This window comes from Phodopus roborovskii, unplaced genomic scaffold, assembly GCF_943737965.1.
Source record: "Phodopus roborovskii unplaced genomic scaffold, PHOROB, whole genome shotgun sequence".
In the NCBI taxonomy this organism is placed as follows: domain Eukaryota; kingdom Metazoa; phylum Chordata; class Mammalia; order Rodentia; family Cricetidae; genus Phodopus; species Phodopus roborovskii.
Window position 1 is genome coordinate 757,952 of NW_026125941.1, and position 16,583 is coordinate 774,534.

At 38.6% G+C, this 16,583-nt stretch overlaps 1 pseudogene; it reads right to left on the minus strand.

The window, feature by feature from the left end:
- Nucleotides 1–824: 824 nt before the first annotated feature.
- Nucleotides 825–1,636, minus strand: LOC127218097 (spindlin-2-like; annotated as a pseudogene).
- Between the last annotated feature and the right edge of the window lie 14,947 nt (nucleotides 1,637–16,583).

Consider the following 16,583-nt stretch of genomic DNA (forward strand, 5'->3'; position numbering starts at 1 on the left):
CGGTTCCACTATTCTACTAGTCCCATGGAAAGAGCTTTCAGGGATTCTCCAGTGCTTGTGCTTTGTTTGCCAGGTAACCATTGCCACCATGGACAGCCACCCAGAAGAATGTGGATTACCAAGAAAGGCATTCTTCCTGGAATTGTTCCTTCTACATATACACTCTTCAAGTGCCTATATTGCTTATAAGTGAGACCTCCTGGCCTCGCAATTCCCTGATCCTCTCTCATCATAGAACTCCCTGTGGAACACACCTTGAGTAACCTTACTGATTACCTCGTGTAGGCTGCTCTGTGTTTTCTTCTATGGTGTAGGTTTGGTTTTGTGAGGGCCAGAATTGACCAGAAGGCTTCACTCTCTTTTACCTCACTCCATCATCCGTTCCCAGTCCATGTTTCTTCCTTCACTCTGTCCCTCCCCTCATTGTGGCCTCTCTCTCATTCTGGCTACTTTCCCCCTGTACCTTGGCAGTCACCTCCTCAGGCCCCTCCTCCATAGACCATCCCCAGTCCCTTCTCTTCCTCCCCCCAACCTGACCATATAAGTCTCATTCCATTTTTAGATGACGATCTTGGATATGTGCTCACTTCTCTCAAGGGCTGAATTGACAGCTGTTCCATCTTTCCCTGCTCCACCCAGCATAATACACCCAGTGTTTCCATACTGCAAAGTGCTCACAGAGCATGCCTTACACACAAATATGTGTCTTTGCCAGAACAACCAACCGTTAAGCTCACTGAGACCTGACAACACACTTAAAGGCCTCTGCATATCTAGAAATCATAACTTTATTTCAACAGTTGTGACCTGGCTTTCCCAATCAATCAGATCCTTTTCACCATATCATAGACATAGATATGGAAATCATCCTCAAATTTGATAAAATATACAGATGGTTTTGATTCAACTTGGTGGATCACCTTCCCAATTCTAGAAGTCCCATCTTCGTTTTTGTATTCTATACGCTTGCCTATTAGACCACCTTCAATTCCCAGATCTACTTCTAGTGGAGGAGCCTCATCCAAGCCTGGAATGATATGGAGATTGCCTTCTTTATAATCATCCAGAAGCTGGTACATATACAGGATTGGATCTTTCTCATAGGTAATATAGAAAAGGTTGTTAACACTGGTGCTAGACCCAGGACCATCCCCCAGTGAGTCTTAAGTCCACATTCTTCCTCAAAGAGGTGTGCCACCTCTTTTCCAATGATGTCATCTGCAAGCATGGGATCAGGGCCTTCGGAAATTTCCACCCTTTCAGAAAGAACTTCAGGAATATTATTCTCTTGTCGTTGTATAGTTCTTATCCATACACACAGTCGATGTTGTCATATTTTACTAGATAGAGAGATGGTGTTACAGCAACCTGCTTCCAGGACTGTAGCCTTCCAATGAGTGACATCCCCATTATCTTCCTTCCAGAAGTGGGAAATTCTGCGGCCCACGAGGTTGTTTTGGGCAGGAGAGGAAGATCCACCCTTAGGCATCTCCTGTGAAGCATTTTTCACCATTGGACCAGCATCATTGGTGGCTTCATGGCCATTGTCTCCTTGTCCTTTAGCGGGGCTCTTGGGCTGCCCTTCGGCCTCCTGGGTCCTGGAATCCTGGGCACTGGTACTGGGTCCTGGGTCCATGGCTGAGGAGGGGAAAAGGAAGAGCCTGTTAGCTAAGGGGACAAAGTGGCCAACTTCTCCTGGTTCGAAGCCTCAGCACCAGGCGCTGGTCCCTAACCACCCTCAAGAAGCCTGAGGACAGACCTGGCTGGGCATCTGCTCCTGAGTTGTGTGCTTCTAGCTTCCCTGGTGCCCTTGGGATGGGCTGGAGAGTGGCAGTGGGGCAGTGCATAACCAGCAGAATTAGGAACTGCGAGTCACCATAGTTGGCCACCTTTTAAGCTGAGCTCTAGAGCCTAGGGCTCCATCGTCATGGGAGCTAACCTGTTTGGAGGCAGAGAAGCACTGCAAAGTACCTCTCTTTCTCGACTTTGCCTTTAACCTCAGTGCCTTAAGTGTTTCCACCTGGGGCTCAGGGTCCTGGCTGAAGACCCAGTTCTCCTCCAATTATTCACCCGCTCTCCCCCCCCTCCATGCTCCAGTGCTCATTTCTGAATCTGTGCCTGGCTCCTAATGTAGCCCTGGGCCTCCCCTCCCCATGCGTGCCATGTGCCCACTGCAATTCTGTTTCTCCCTCAGGCCAGCTCCCTCCCACACTGCTCTTGCCTGGCGCTCACTTAGGAACTAGTTTCTTTGGGTGTCCTGTCCAGGGCTCTGCAGCAGGGACTGGCCACTTTGCTTTGCCTCCATCAAAAGTGAAGCTGAGAAGGCACTCAGTCTAGGCAGTGCTCACTAGAACTCAAAGAGAGGAGCCAACTGCCTGCCTGCATGCTAGTCTGTGGCCATGGATGTCTGAAAGTATGATTGGACAAAAGCTGGTAGCTGAGAGCTGCTGGTGTCCTGCTGCTGGTGGGTTAGTGCGTTCTTTTGCGTTCTTCTCGCTGAGAAGCTTCACTGCAACCACGGATTCCATCAAATGTGCTACTCTCTCATTCTCATTATAAATGTTTGAGTCTCATTTTCTAATCAATGGATTCCTCCTTTTTATGCTTAATTTTACAAGTTGTTTTCCTTTTTGCTGGTGGTGGTATAGGTGTGTGGTTTGGTGTTGTTTGTTTGTTAGTTTTTTCGTACTGTTTCTTTTTCATCTGGTGACCCTGATGTTTTTATTTTATTTCCAATGTTCCATCACCCTGAGTCCTGTTATGCCCTTTTAAGTCTTGTCTTTCTCATATTCTCGCTTCAGGTATATTTTTTTAAAATTCTTTAATTTCTTTGTCATGTAATAAGTTACAATGCATAGTGCATTTCCTCCTAAATAGGCAGGACCACTGACTTGCCACAAAATTACTGTAAGGTTACCTCAAAGTGAACTAGAGTAGCATTTCTGGTGGTTATGTAAGAGAAGCATTCCTCACAAACTACTGTAGGTGGTTTGTCAGCCAAAAGGTGTCATTTCCTTTGTCTCTGCCTAAAGGATCAAATGGCTTGCTATTGACATATACCTCTGAATACATGTCAAAGTCCTTGCTGCCTGTCAGGCTAAGTCCCTTTCCTTTTCACACAAATGTATTAAACAACTTAAACCCAGGCCTGGATCCTAGCCCTTCTCATTTGCTCTTCTGCCTTAAAGACCCAGGCTGCTCCAGATAATGGTATTTCCTACCCTCAGCTATGGATTTTCCATATAACCACAATATTTTCCCCCCTCTGATTTAGGCCTTGGCCATGTCCAGTGTATTTCATTCTCTTACTACTCCGGATGCTTCCAGATGACTCTGGATATACATTTTCTCTTACCTAAAATAAAAACCTGCCATCCCTACCCTGGAGCAGCCACCTCAGTGATCTCTTTACTGTACCCATTGCTTACACAGTCAATTTCACATAAAAACACAAAATTCACCACGTTTAGTAATAAATGCACTTCTGTCATAGGTCATTTTGTGTATACAGTATGCACATTTATAAATTTACATTAATTACTATATACCAATAATAAGTTTTGCTTCCGAAGATGTGGATATCCAGGGTCACATAATTCCAACGTGCAGCTCAATTCATTTACATTAGGCACAGGCATAATGCTTTGAATAATATACTGACAAATTCATTTGTTGACAATTCTCAAAATGCCTTTCTTTCATATTTTTTTTTTTTTTTAACAGGGTGTCCCTGTATAACTAGGGCTGACCGGGGAACTAGCTTTGTAGACCAGGCAGGCCTCTGACTCATAGAGATCTGCCTGCCTCTACCTCACCAATGTTGGTGTGCCATCACCTATGACCTCCCTGCTGTGTGTTCCGTGTTTCTTTAAAACAGTATGTATATATTAGATTTGAAAAACTGTTTTTGAAAAAAAAAGTACTAGCTTGTTTTACCTTTAAATTATTGTCATTGTGATTAGAATTTTTAAATTAATTGTGTTAGTTGCTCATACACTGATATGGGTATGATTCATATTTCTTTCCTTTCTGTTTATGTATATTGTGTGGTACATAACCTACATTCTGGAAACAATATTGGATGTTTGAGAAGGTTTCATTCTAATACATTTCAGCAACACAAAATAATTTTTAAAAAATAATGGGATATTTTTTGTTTGAATTGTCTGAGAAATGCAACAAGTATTAACCTACATACTCAGGGTTAAGGACTGAATTATTTCCCAATAAAATCATATTTTAATCTCAGCAGCAGCCCCTAAGAATGTGACATTTTATGAAGATAGGGCCTTTTTACAGGTAATTAAAGGTAAATTCTATCAAATATATAAATTCTAACCCTATATAATTGGAGTTCTTATAAAATTTTAGAATACAAGGCCACTCAGATCAGGCCATCTGAAGTCAGAAGTAGAGACCGACACTTAGAATTCAGGAGAAACACCGGAAAATAATTAAACCTTTTGTTCAGATTTAGAAAGTTCATAATTTTGAGAAAATAAGTTATTTTTTTGTCTAAGCTAATAAGTCTATACTATTTTTTGTTAAGCAATCCTGGCATGCAAATACACTTTTATGTCACCAAAACCTAAATTTTCCTGTCTCCTCCTTTGGGTTGTCACTTTCTCCTAGCCAAACCAGAGCTGCCTAACATTTTGCAGATCAATGATTTCTCATTCACAGACACTGGGACAAAGTGTCACTTCATTGTAGTCTTAAGAAATGTTTTCTTTGAAAATTATTTTGTACCAACTCAGGGCATTTTCCTCCCATTTTAATACAGCACCCCAATGCTGTACCCAGTTATTTTAGATCCATTTCATCTGCTGATTTAAGAACTAAGGACATTTACCTAACAATATAGATTCATTTAATTAATAACTTTATCACAATAAAAAGCCCACACTAAACTTGGAGGCAATCAACCCACACAAATTATCTGGAGATTTAAAGAACAACAACAACAAAAATAAGGTATGACACAAGGGCAATTGAGGTCACAGTCAATGTTCATAACATCCCCGTGTTATTATATTAAAAGGCAATTGACTATTTTTCTATTATTCTTACAAAATTTGTTTCTCCATTGCAATTTCTAACAATTTACTTATTATAACTTTTCAATGCCTCATTTTCAAGATATTTTTGATAGGATTTTTTGGTGATGTGTCCTTTGATGAGTTCAATTCTGAGTTCTCAGCTACAATTATGACTGTTCTTACACATTCACAATTTTGTGTTGTCAAACCTCATAAAGTTAACTACTAAGAGAGAGTCTAGCATGGTGAGTATTCATGGTATCAAAGTTCACTATTGGGTTTAGAAGGTCAGACAAATCTGTGCTGCAGAAGCTTTGGAACTTTTGTACAAACATATTATCGAATAACTAATGAGTATGAGCCTACATGCTATTTAACCAATAACATAACACCTTTCATTTTATGTTATAAAGTATTCCTACCATTACCATCATAGCTATAAAACTATTTATTGCCCCAAGATGTCCTCCATAGAAACTATCCAAAAAATGACCCCTTTCCAAATTTTTTTCTCATCCCAATTTTTAATTTCACCAAACCTATAGGGTTTAAGGTCAATCAAATTATGCTCATGTTCCTCTTTCTTGCCCTTCTTTATGTCTTTCTCAAATTTACTGACATCCTCTTGCCACCACTGTTCTTTGATTTCCACTGTTTACAATTATATGATTATTGTCTTATTTTGAAAAAGTTATTATTCTTCCGACAGGCCTTAACCCTCATAATGCTACAGCTGTTCCTATTTGCTCCATTATCTAAATTGTCCATCTATCTTATAGATTTTTAGTTTCATCCTACTGACTAAGTATATATGATGCTTATTGGAACTTTGGCATTATGCTGACCCTGAACCTTGAGAAAGAGTGGGACACAACATACCTGTGTGGCCACGTCATAGATACATCACAAATAGAGTTTCATAAGGACTCAGTATGGTTGTGCAAGCATCCCCTTTTAAGCACGTGCCCCTTCACCCCTCCTCCTCTTCTCTCTTCTTGTTAGGCCAACACCTAATCGCACCCTCCGTTATTTCCTTACATCAAAAAACTCCACGTGGGTATGTTGAGTCTTGTGTTTCATTGTCTGCCACTGTAGCCAAATAAAAATATTTGTTGCTGTGAAACTGACACATGCTCTCTCTTTAATCCTCCTGTGGCAGAGACACTTGGGGATCCTGATCCCCAAATGACAGCCCACTCATGATCTATTCATTTGCTGAGATCACCATCAAACAGCAGCTACAATTACATAAGGTACCCTCTCTCCTGGGTCAGGGGAGACATTTCCCTCAAATTTGAAGGCTATTGATCTTCCAGTACACTTCTGGTGCTCTTTGAAGCAGGGGAGCCCCCAGTCTCGGTCTTTAAGGGCACGGAGGATTCCCCTCCTCACTGACCATTACCCTCTGGTACATTTCCATGGGTGAAGTCCAGTACTGCCCTCGCTGAGCGGCACATTCAACTTTCAGCTTTAAGACTCTGGTGGTTACTGAGTATGGCTTTTCAGACTGCTGAGTCCTGTTGAGTCTTGCCCTTGACTCCGTTCTCCAACCTGGCAAGCCTCCGAGAGCGATCTTTGACATTTTTGTTTCACCCATGGGAAACAAAAACCAACAAAAAGACAAAAGCACATCCACTACACTGGGATGTCTGCTAGAAAATATAAAACCCTTTCACTTAATTGCAATCTTTAAGCCCCCAGAATCACTCATGTCAGGGGTAATAAGAAATGGCCTAGAAACAACATACATAATTAGTCAAATTGGCAACCTGATGGCTCTTTGGATCCTGGCATTTTATGGAACCTTCAAATTACTACCCAGCAGAATGGTAGATGGAAAGGAGCTACAGCAGGTCCAAGCTTTCTACTACCTCTCTGCTAAACTTTCTCTTTCATCTTCGTCTTCTCCATCTCATTTCGTTTTAGCCATGAAATCTAACTATGAGGCAAACTCCACTAACACAGACCCCTTTGATGAACCCCCAACAATTCATCCTCAACATCCAACTATCCATTTGGCTCTTTGCTCCTACTCCTTGTCTTTCTTCCTCTTGAGGTAGTTATCCTCCAGTTTTCTTGCTCCCCAGCTTCTTCTTCTGAATGACGAACACTCCCATCTAATTTAACCCTTAGTTACCTATGCTCATGCTGCTAACATGCCCTCAACCTACCAAAGCTTGAACCACCTACAGTTCTTCCCTTGTGAGAAGTGTCCACTTCTAGGAAATTCTTGCCACTCCAACAGCTGCTCTGATGAGGGCGTTCCCCAATGGATTCAACTATTCCACCTAAAACCCTGTATTTCTTGACCTGAAACTCACAACTCATATACAGACACCACAATGGGACGTTGTTCCTTTAAGCTTGAGAAGAAACACTTATCAAACAGCTTGTGTCGGATTTCAGAAGAAACAGGATTCGCTCCTACAACCACACATACCAGACTGGGAACCACATATGCATTCCTTTCTGTTCTCAGGATGATCTGAACCTTTTCCCTTTTTAATTGCACCCAGCTCATCAATTTCCTCTCTGCCTATCCCTAAACAACTCATTCAAGACTTCTATTCCAGCCAAGTAGCTGTTGTTACAGGAATTTCAGCTAGAAGCCACGGATTTGGACAGACAGCGATCTCCCGAGTAAAAGTAACCAGAAATATTCCATCCAGCCTAGACTACAATGGAAAACTCAACTAATGGGCTAGAATTCCAACTCTGATTGTGTACTGAACACCAAACTATCCCCACTATATGATCATAATTGCAACTGTCAAAATTAGAAGAGATAAATTATCTGTCAGTTTTGAAAATGTTAATGCATCCAGACAAAATCTTGCCTCAACACTAACTGCTAATGTGAATAGGATTTATATTTTCACAAACTCAGAGGGTTCTTGTAAGTTTCGTGATGCCAAATTTGGACCATACAAACAGTGCCAGATTCACTCCAGATACAGCTTCTAACATCAATTGCTCCCTCATCACTAGAGCACCTTTCCCTCTTCTCTTGAAAAAAAAAAAAATACACCAGTGCCCATCTACCTGAGTCTTCCATTCAAGGACCTGTACCTAAGAAAAAAAAATTGTTTCCAAATCTTGTCCTCCAATCTGCCAACATCTTGCCAGGCCTACATGGAGGTACTAGATTTCTATGCATCACTGGAATGTGATGAAACATCCAGCTTTCCCAGAATGGGTAGCAATAACTAATGTCTTCGGTTCCCAAAGATGATCTATGCCCCACAGATCATCAGGAAGTAGTGATGAGAACTAAATGTATTTACTCCACATATCCTGCTGACGCCTAACCCCCTTGTATTTAATGGTAAGGGTGGCATTGTTGGAACCTCGGCATATAATGCACCCTGGCCCTGACAGTGGGCTGCAAACACATACCTGGTGTGGCCACACATGATGCCTAAATCACTCCCTTACATGGATGTGTAAGGACTCGGTGTACATATGAATCATTTCCGTTTTAAACAAGCACCTTAGACGCCAGCTCTCTCTCTCTCTCTCTCTCTCTCTCTCTCTCTCTCTCTCTCTCTCTCTCTCTCGCTCTCTCTGCCTTCTTCTCTGTCCCGTTTGGCCAACAACTTTCACCCCTCTTATTTCCCTCCTGAAATAAACATAAGCTGGTTGTGTTCAGTCCTGTGGTTTGTGTTTAATTACCTGCCCTTGCAACAAAAGCACAACAATGGTATAGTGTGGATTTGTAACATAAACTTAATCTGTAACCCAGCATATTTATTTTAGTATAAACCTAATCTGGAACAAAACATCTCCATCTTTTGATTACTGGTCTAGCCCTTCGATCCTAAAGCACAGTTATCAGTAGACACATTTAAAGCAATTTTTAAAAATGGAGGGATGGTATCCCTGGATACTTTCCCATTACATCATGCCACATCTATCACATTAATTTGTTTGTTGTACTGGAAAATTAGGAACCATGATCACCATGCTTGATTCCTAGTAATCTGCCTAAAGAATGACTTAGTTGGGATCACTGGAGTGGATGTAGACAGCTCATTAGCCCAAGGGACAGAAAGCTTAGCCAATTGTTAATGTGTTTGTGGGAGTTCTCACATTGTGTGTACTATATCTTGCAAGGCTACTTTGCTCCATGAATCTATGTGACAGTTCCATTAATTACTTTTCCTATTGCTGATAAGAGATATGATAACCATGACATTGGAGCTCCTTTTTACAATTCTTAAAAAAGAGATGAAGTCCACTATCCTCATAGCAGGCAGCAGGGTGGACTGCAGGCAGACTATGGTAGCTGAGAGATTCACATCTGCATATGATGGCATCAGACAGAGAGAAAGAGAAAGAGCCATGAGGTCTAGCTTGAGCTTCTAAAATTCTATGTCTCAATCCCAGTGTCACATTTCCTCCAATAAATCTATACCTACCCCAAACAAGGCCATATCTACATCAAAGAATGCCATTACCTAGGCATTCTCATATAAGAGCCTTTGGATGACATTCCCCTTATTCAAACTTCACATAAACTATCTATTTTAATATTGTGGAATAATTACCATATCTGTAGCTCATTGGTGACTAGCACTTTATTTTATACTACATAACTATACATAATAAATATATTGTTGTTGATTTAGCTCAGCATGTAATATAACAATAGACTTTTTCATCGAGTTTCATAATCTATATAAGAATGTATATTAATTTTCAGCAGGAAAACACTAGAAGCAAAAGAAACTCTTTAAGATATTAATATAAGTAATAAAATAAACCCAGACAAATGCCATTAAATTTAATTTAGATATATCTGGATAATAGAGGGCATGATCAATTCAGTGAAGAGACTAATAACAGTACAAAAACAATACTTTGAGGAAATTGTTCATCTGAAAAAATATATAGAAGATCACCTAATGAGTCACTATTATTAAATTATTACTATTATTATTCCACAATGAGTTATCTAAAAACTAGTTGTCGTGAATATGCAGCAAGAAATCTGGGTAATAGTGGTCTCTGTTGCAGGCAGGCTTTGGATCCTCTAAAAATATATACAAAAGGGTGATGGTGCTGCAACATGTGTAGTTCAATTTTTAGTCTGTTGGAGTGGGACCTATATATTGGATGTCCATAGCTTGGCTGTCACTAGCATTTCCATCAGAAGTATGTAGGAATTTTATTCTAAAATTAATTACATTTATCCAGTGATCTATTATTCCAACTTTAGGAAACAATAACTTGAGGCATTTTTCCTATGGGTGGTAGAGAGTCAGTTCAGGTGAGGAGCTTTGGTTCTCACAGAGAGGTACACTGGATGCCCTGATTACTGGAAAGATGTGTAAATGTCCTTTTTCCACATCTGGAACTTTCTGTTTTTGGAAAAACATTTTTTAATATGGATAATTTCCATCACAGTAAGGGTTGCCTGTATGTTCTCTGTTTATATAAAACAGGCTTTAAATACAAGCTGTAGGTATGCTAAAAAGAAAACAATGAGGAATAATGGGGAACAACAAGAAGGAGGTGGTGGAATGTGGAAATAAAAAAAACATGTAGTAGAAGAGATGAATAGGAATACAATATACTGACATATGTATAAAAATAATATGCTACAACCAACTGTTTTATGTGTAAACTTTGAATACTTATACAAAAAATGCTATATAAGAGAGAACTCAATAAATGTATAATTTTTACATAGTTATATATGTTATATTTTAAGTAAAAATTCTGGAGACAAAGAAAATGATTGTAAAATCATATAAAGACTACTTCCCCAGGAATGTGAAATAGTTATTAGCATGTGTTCACTATCTGTTAACTTAAACCAACAGAGCTTCAAATCATATTATATAAAATATTCAAGATTGATAGAAAATTGAAATAGAAAATTCTACCATTATGAATGGCAACCATTCACAATGTCTCTTCCAATATGTGATACAACAGGTATTTGGAAATAATGTTTAAGAATTCAAAATAAATCACAACCATGCAAAGAAAATGTGTAATACGTTCTCTGGTTTAATAAATATCAAATTATGGCTTAATACTTTAATACATAAATTAACATAGCACTTATTATTTCACTATTCAGGTTTGCGAACATACTTAAAGAAATCATGCCAGTTGTAAACAGAGCTTCCCAGAAAGATGAGAAATATTTTCCTTTGACTGCTTGTATTTGAGGGGAAAATATATAATGATTCAGCATCATGAAAATACACATGACCAGTCAACTAATCGACCTGTAAATGTCAAAATATGGTTAGATAATGCAGGCTTGTCATTTAACTGAAATACAATGTCCATGTGCATAATCATGATTTGATATACTTGTGTCTACATAAAACACAGTGATAGAGTACATCTTGGAAAATGGTACTGCTTTTAAATATTTTAATTCTGTCATTCTAAAGGCAAATGAACATGGTTTAAGAGTTAAAGCTGTCACTCACCTACATTTTTAATTTACTTAAAGTCTAGTGGGGATTGTATGCTTTTGGATTATGAGCTAGAAACGTAGGCCAACAAAATGTTGACCCATATAATATATTCAATCATAATTTTGATCATAACTATATGATGTGGAAAATTAAAATATATGTGGTGTGTTTGGATTTTTAGACACTATGGGTTGGACTGGAGAAATGTAATCTTATTTATCAATCATTGAAAAGTTCCGGTGAGGGGAAATGAAAAATTAATGGAGGCAGAATATAGTCAAAATGCATGATATAATTATAAAGTCCATTGTTTTTTTCAATCAGTATACACTGATGAAAAAAAAATTTAAGAAATTATGACACAGCTTTAATGAATCCACATGGGAAAAGATATTTTCAGGCCTTGCTAGGGACAGAGAGGAATGATATGATTGCCAAATCTGTTTGTTTTGTTTCGTTTTATTTATTTATTTATTTATTTATTTATTTATTTATTTATTTTTTAGAGATTTGGCCCGTTATGAAACAAGCATGCCTAAGGTCAATCTATATTTTCCAAATCAATCAGTAGGTTGACTATTCATATTTAGGTGTCTTTGGAGATAGAAATGGACATTCCCATTTATGTCTATTAGTTGTCATGAAGACAGGTAACACAAAGCAAGGTACAAAGGTATACTACTAAGGATGTCACCCTGATAAAATATGTAGATAAGTTCAGAAAGACCTGTTGGGGATCCCAGTTAAATGGATACGATATAAAGTGGGTAATCTAAAACCGGGATTCTGGTTTTCTAACCCCAATAGTTTTATTTGCTAGTGTCCCTGCCTGTCTTGTCATCAACCTCATCATCATATCTCCTGTCCACATTCATTTTAACTCACATCCATCCTTAAATAAGAAGTGATTTCTCCCTGCAAATGATCCAACTTACTGACAATTGTCTTCCTTCTGTTCATCACCAGTAAAAATGTTAATGTTTAATTACTCATCTACCATTTCCTGCCTTCAAACTAGTACTTCATTAAAAATTAAGATGCACAGGAAATTGCATTCTTTTCATAGTAAATAAATCAAGAAGTATTCAAGTATGATATTCAGATTCCCTTAGTAGTGTGACACTTGGTTACTTTTCTATTTTTGCTTTTAGCCATCATCAGTACAGAATTCAGACCATAGAAAACTCAAATAAAAATTCATATATATATTGATCTCTGTGTGTTATTCCTCAAATAAAAATAAAGATCCATGTGGTGATTTCTTTAAGGTAATTTTCACAAAGACATGCATTGTAAAATATTATTTGCTTTTTACTCTGACAGGAGATTGGAAGAAGTTTGGCCAAGATTTCCTTTCTGCTACTTTACTGATGAGCAAACTACTTTCTGTGGTTTCAAGACATGATTTTGAACAAAGAATCAACTCAGGAAAAAGAGTGAGTTGGGTATCACAAGGACCGAGAATGGTACAAAAAAAAAAAAAAAAAAAAAAAAAAAAAAAAAACTTCAACTGTAACATTCAATTCTAATTGTGACTGACTGGGTTCAAATTCCCATTTCCCCAGATACCTTAGATACATCAGTTCCTATTGCCTGCCCTGCTTCCAGTTCTGCTATGGAAGAGTAAATATCTAAGCTAACAGAAGCCATCTCAGAGCCCACCATATGACTGGACTGGATGATGAGCTAAAAAATAGCAATCTGTCCAACCCATGAGACAAGGCATTGTCAGGCAAGTTTGTTGAGTGGTCAAGTGACACTATTGATAATAAACACTTGGGCCATCCCTCATCCAAATGTTGCTGTGTTTATGAAAATCCATGTGCCTTTTGTTGACAGGTCATCATCAGTAAGTAAAAAATATGATTATGACAATTGTGATACACTCTATGTTGTGGTCATCACAAGGGAAGAAGCTGTGTTCTGTCAAGAACTGTTGCTACTACTTCACCTTCAAAGATCAAGACACATCTGAATCCCTTCATACCCCCTTTAATGACTAAGCCTCATTTTTGCTTTTCCTATCCCTGAGCCAGACTGAACCACAATATGCCCATGTAACTACTCAGGGAATTAAATGATTGGTGGATTCTTTTTGTTTTTTCTGTGTGTGGTATATTTTAACCTTACCAAGATAAAAAATAAAATTTAAACATGAAGGAAGGCAGAGGGTGAAAGGTGGATCATATAGATTATTAGTAAGCCCTGTCCGGTATCGCATAGTTTCTTCTTAACCACAAAGGGAATTTACGTTCTCCAGGGCATGCCTGTTTGCTCTTTATTCTGAGATACAGGGACTACCTCTACCAATCAGCTCATTTATCCCCACGGTCATCATCAAACTCCACAATTTCTCAAGTCACAACCTTGTCCACACAGCTTTAATTTTCTCTCAAAGCTGTATGAATATTACTGACAAGAAGCAATGTAAGGAGACTATTTTGACAGATAGTTCTAGGGAATAAATTCCATCACAGCAGGAAATACAATGCAAGAGAAATGGAAGAAACATCTGGACAGTGGTGGCACACATGTATAATACCAGAACCCAAAAAGCAGAGGGAGGCAGGACACTCTCTGAATTTGTGGCTAGCCTGGTTTACAAATTGAGTCCCAGAACAACCAGAGCTACAGTGAGAATCCCCGTATCAGCAAACAAAAATCAAGCAAAAACAAACAACAAAAGAAAAAATGGGAGGAGCTGGCAGATACCTGGTAATATTGCATCTTGATTTTAGAAACAGCAGGAGATGCACCTCCATAGTTGATTTTCTGTTTTTTGTTAAGTCAGGCAGTTCTCACCTCCATTAAACAAGAGCAATTCATTCCCTACAGACATGCCCAAAGAGTTGTCCTATCAATGCTTCTAGATCCTGTCATGTTAGACACCAATAGAGATTATTATAAGTCGACCCCTTATAGACTAGAGGTCTTTTCAACTGTGGAATATTAAAGATGTGTTAATTTTGTTCTTGCTTGAAACATATGTCTAATGATTGAAACATGTGTATCATTGTTCCCATGTTACATTTGTTTAACTCTGTTAAAATATGTTAGTTTTCTTATCCTAAGCACATAAATGGCCAGAAGCAAGGTAGGAGAATGGAAAAAGGGCTGGAAAGCTCAGATCATAAATAAAAGCTGAAGAGAGGCGAAAGGAGCCTGCCTGAGTATAGGATTGCATAATTTCTGGCTTCTGTACTTCCTTGTCTAGATAACTGTTACTGATGAACTTAAGTATGTCAACTCAGGACATGGTTTTCCTCCTTAAAACACCTTGAGAATGACTTGGGCTATAATACAATCTCAAAAATACAGTGTAGTCAGTCACCACCTGCCTAGTAACAATTATCTATTGGCTTAAATCCATGACTCAGCAGTCTTCTCTGGTGGAAATCTCACAAAACATTGAGAACTCCACGATCACAGAATAAACAATTATGGATTTTTTTTGCATATCCACAGAGACACAGCATTGTTAGCCTAGCCTTAATTATGGTCAATAAGCAATCTAATAAATCCGCATTTAACAAATATAATGGATATTATATATCCATTCTGTAGTTCTGTTATCTGAATCTAAAACCCACATACATATAAATTACTTTGATAACATAATTTCCTAAGTCATATCCATTATAAGCTGTATATTAAGCAAGAATTTCCGTCTTTTTTCATCTCTGCTTCTAGTTTTTTCATTTAATCCTGTTATCCTTATTATTATTTATTATTTATTATTATTATTATTATTATTATTATTATTATTATTATTAAACGATGGCTCTTCTCATGGAACAAGGTGGGATAACTGCAGATATGAAACTCTCCCACTGCACTACCAATCCAATTCCTCAGTCCATAGCTCTATAACAGGCCACCAACTCCAGTCTTTCTTCTACCATCAGCCACATGTTCCCATCTTCTCCTAACCTGCCTTCGCAAATCATTGCTTTGTACCAGTTCTTAACTCCAGGCAACAATCCTGGGCATTGTTAATTTCTAATTTCAGAAGACACTGACTCAATTCTTCATGGCAATATTGATTAAAGGAAACTTATTTATTTATGGATACAGGGTGTCACACCTTAAGAGGGCGTTCAAGTGGTTCAATCTTCAAATTAGAAATGAGGTCTTTTATATCTCAGGGGCTGAGAGTTTGCAAATAGGACATTTGATGGGACAATAAGTATGGTATAAAACAGAACAAGCCTAAGCATAACAAGTTAGTCTTTTCATCCTCCTGATACAAAGATATGGCTGCAATGATATAGGTAAAAGGCTATAGTATGTCAGGTAGTAGGTACTCATAATAACCTTTTGAAGCAAAGGCATGGTTGTTAATTCCTAGAACAGGTAGGACAGACACATTTTGTAGTTAAGGTTATTGATAATAAGGCAGAGAACAATCCTTAGAAAAAAACAGATTTAATCATAAACACGAATGTGCCTATGTTGTCTCTACTATAAAATGGCTTTAAGCCCAAGATGGAGACAGGCTAGTTCTTCAACACACGGGTCCAATATGACCATGAAAGCAGGTAGGCTAACTGATTTATCTCCTTTCCCGTTTATCCTCCAAAAACAAAATCTCCGAGTTTCATCACCAGATCTTCATCACATTACCTGCTCCATTCTTGCTTCCCCCTCTACCCTACTCCCGATTATTTCACACAAATGATCTCTTCCCCATATCCTCCCATCACCCCATCATTGCTTTATTCCAGCCCCCAACAGTGCGGGTATACCTGAGAGCCTAAAGACCACACCCATGACCAAGGAAATAGATGGGCTAACTGAAAATCTTCACCTCTCCTTCATTCCTCTAAGGCCAATTCCACAATCCAATCACTAGCAAAGCAGACCTCCAGCTATGCCATTTCCACCCTGTCTGCAAAAATTCACACAAGACTAAGCAACTCTTCTTCCAACACCATGATTGTCATCTTCCTCTGAAACTTCATCACCCCAACTTCATAGCCCTATCCACATTCCTAAGACTTAGGTACAATTTCCTGGAATCACATTTTACCTGTAACACCCAGTGGCCACTGTAAGGATGCAGTGAAGATGGTGGCCAGACCCTGTCACCAGGTGAATGCACTCAGGT